Here is a 3,618-nt window from a genome sequence, read left to right as displayed (position 1 = left end):
GAGAATTGGTATAACATCTTCCTTAAATGTTTGGTATTTTTCACTATGCCCAGATAAAGTCTCCATTTGGGTATAGTGTCCTCTCTTTTAGAAGGTTATTAATTATTCAGTTTCTTTATTTCTGTTAACAGTTGCTTTTGATCTCCAGTATTTCCTTATCCCCATCTCTGCTTAACATTATCCTGCTGTTGGGCAGCGCCTGTGGTTCAGTCGGTAGGGCGCCGGCCCCATATACCGAGGGTGGCGGGTTCAAACCCGGCCCTGGCCGAACTGCAACCAAAAAATAGCCGGGTGTTGTGGCGGGCGCCTGTAGTCCCAGCTACTCGGGAGGCTGAGGCAGGAGAATTGCTTAAGCCCAGGAGTTGGAGGTTGCTGTGAGCTGTGTGAGGCCACGGCACTCTACCGAGGGCCATAAAGTGAGACTCTGTCTCTACAAAAAAAAAAAAAAACATTATCCTGCTGCTCTTACATGTTGTCTAGTTTTTCCATTAAAGTCCTTAGCATATTGGTCAGGTTTTTTTTTAATTCCTAGTCTAATAATTCCAACATACCTGTCATATCAGACTCTGATGCTTGTTTAGCTTCCTCAAACTGAATTGTTTGCCTTTATTTTTTGTTGAAAGGTAGACTTCCTGTAGCAGGTAAAAGGAACTGCAGGGAATAGGCCTCTAGTAATGTAGTCATAAGGTGTGAGGACAGGGGAAGCAATCTATAGCCTTATGATTAGTTCTCAGTCTTTTGGTAAGCCCGTGCCTCTAAACTGGGAACTTCACCAGTGCTTCTTGGTCTCTTGCCCCAGCTAGATCAACAGGATAGCTAGAATGTGCTAGAGTTGGGTATTTCCCTTCTATTAGAGAAGAGAAGGTGGGCTCTGATTTAGGTTAGGCTCTGGTAAAATAGTTTGTCATGAGGGCAGACCTTGTTAAAAACAACTGTATGCTATGGTGTGTTTCAAAATGGTTCCTCTTCTCCTCCTTCTGCCAGAAGCATATGGGGGATTTTTCTCCCATGTTCACTGAAAGGATCTAGTAGTGGTCCTATGTTGCCCAGGTTGGAGTGCAGTGGCTATTCACAGGAGTGGGTATAGGGCATCACAACTTGAAACTCCTGATCTCAAACCATCCTTCTGCCTCAGCCTTTCGTGAAGTTTTTAAACTGTCAGACTGATCAACATTGAGCCTCAAGCAATTTGTCCATGACGATTTAAGTTTACTTAGCACTGGTTCCCGGGAAGGTTTCTGCTCTGGTAAGCTATGAATATCTGTACTCTCCTGTCTCCCCAGTTTTGAGAACAGTGGTTTGCCTTATGACCTTACTTCTCTGACAGATCTAAGAAGAACTGTTGATTTTTCAGTTTGTTCAACTTTTTACTTTTTAGGACAGAAGCAATTTATAAATTTCTATGTGCCAGACTGGAAACTGGAAGTCTCAAGTGAAGTCTTTAGGTACTTCAGTGGTGTTTAAAAGATTGAAGAAGATAAAGTCTTTTTTAATTTTGTTTTCTACAATGTATAGTGTATATATGGGACCTTCAAGTGCAGGACTTGTATCTCTAGCACCTTGCATTATGTGGTACTTAATAGGCTATAGCAGTGATTGACAGCAATAGTTATTCAGGAAGTCTGCTTCCCTTTTCCTCCTATACACATGGCTAGATTATTATTCAGGCTATCTTACAGCCAAGTCTCATCCAGTAACTGAGTTCTCACCACCTGAATGTGTACAGAAGTTACATGCCTGGCTCTTAAAAGCCTTCTACATCAATAGTCCCCAACCCTTTTGGCACCGGGGACTAGTTTCATGGAAAACAATTTTTCCACAAACAGTGGAAGGGGATGGTTTCAGGACCTCAGATCCTCAGGCCTTAGATTCTCAAAAGAAGTACCCGTCCTAGATCCTTCACATGAGCAGTTTATAGTAGGATTTATGCTCCTGTGAGAATCTAATACCACTGCTCATCTGATAGGAGGCAGAGCTCAGGCAATGATATAAACTACGGGGAGTGGCTACAAATAGAGAGGAAGCTTCACTTGCTCACCCACCACTCACCTACTCCTGTGCAGCCCAGTTCCTAACTGGCCACAAACCAGTACCACACTGAGGTCCCAGGGTTGAGGACCAAAGTTCTACATGATAGCCTTAGTGTTTTTCTCATCACTTAAGTCTTTCCCAAGCTCAATAAATAGGATACAGAGGACTCCAAGTGCAAACTAGGAGACTGAATCTGTGAATCATTGTCTAGTGAAATGCAAACCACTGATTAGTAACATCTACTGGGATTTTACATGATTGAAAAATAAGCTACTCTTAAAGTTATTGAGATTTGGGGGTTTAATCTGTCATAGGTGACAACACAATTTAAAATAATTCATAGGTAGATAATAGACATGAATGTAATTCAACTTTCCTAAACATTTCAGAAACACATTTCTGAAACTTTCAGAAACATTTAAATTGTAAATTACAACTGGCACTCGATTTACTCATAAAATGATCATTATTTAAGTTTTAAAATACACTTATATAGGCAATCACTGAGTTACTCATTAGATATGCTTTACATGTTCTACTGCATTACATCTTTAACTAAACATATAGCAAAATGAAGAAGCCCAAATGTAGTGAGGAGAAAAAAAAATACAGATAGAAAAAACATTTATTACTGCAAGCAATAGAACAACAAAGTTTTCTGGACTCAAGGAATTGACTTTTTTTTTTTTTTTGAGACAGAGTCTCACTGTGTCACCCTCCGTAGAGTGCTGTGGAATCATAGCTCACAGCAACCTCAAACTCTTGGGCTTAAGCGATTCTCTTGCCTCAGCCTCCCAAGTAGCTGGGACTACAGGTGCCTGCCGCAACGCCTGGCTATTTTTTGTTGCAGTTGTCGTTGTTGCTGGCCCATGCTGGGTTCAAACCCACCAGCCTCAGGGTGTGTGGCCGGCCCTGTAACCACTGAGCTATAGGTGCCAAGCCAAAATAGACCTTTTTAATGTCTACTATCAATGAATAGAATGATGGGAACTATTGTTAGTGGGAGGTCTACAATGGAGAGGAATGTGGCAATACAACAATATGAGCAGTCCCCAGGTTACAAACAAGATAGCCACTGTAGGTTTCTTCTGAAGTTGAATTTGTATGTAAGTTGGAACAAGTACATTTACCTGTTTCCTGTAATAGCCTTCATTCACAAGTGCAAGTTGTATATACGTTGGATGTTTATATCTCGGGGACTGCTTATATCTACCCTGTTTCCCCGAAAATAAGACATCCTCCGAAAATAAGACCTACTTACAGGAAAGATAAGATGTCCCCTGAAAATAAGACCTAGCACATCTTTGGGAGCACACCTTAAAATAAGACACTGTCTTATTTTCATGGAAACAGGGTAGCAGAGTTGAAGATACAAGTACACTATGACCCAACAATTCCATTCGTAAGTATATAGACACTCCTGCATATGTGCACAAGGAGAAATGTTTAACAGTATTTTGTAGCATTGTTTATAAAATGCTTAAGACCAGAGGTATGTCAGATTTTGGAATATTTGTATTATACTTCACTTAAGCATCCTTAATCCAAAAATACAGAATCCTCCAATGAGCATTTCCTTTGAGGATC

The sequence above is a fragment of the Nycticebus coucang genome, chromosome 13 (assembly GCF_027406575.1).
Source record: "Nycticebus coucang isolate mNycCou1 chromosome 13, mNycCou1.pri, whole genome shotgun sequence".
NCBI classification, from domain to species: Eukaryota; Metazoa; Chordata; class Mammalia; order Primates; family Lorisidae; genus Nycticebus; species Nycticebus coucang.
The sequence above is the reverse complement of the archived record's forward strand: the minus strand, read 5'-3'. Positions refer to the sequence as shown.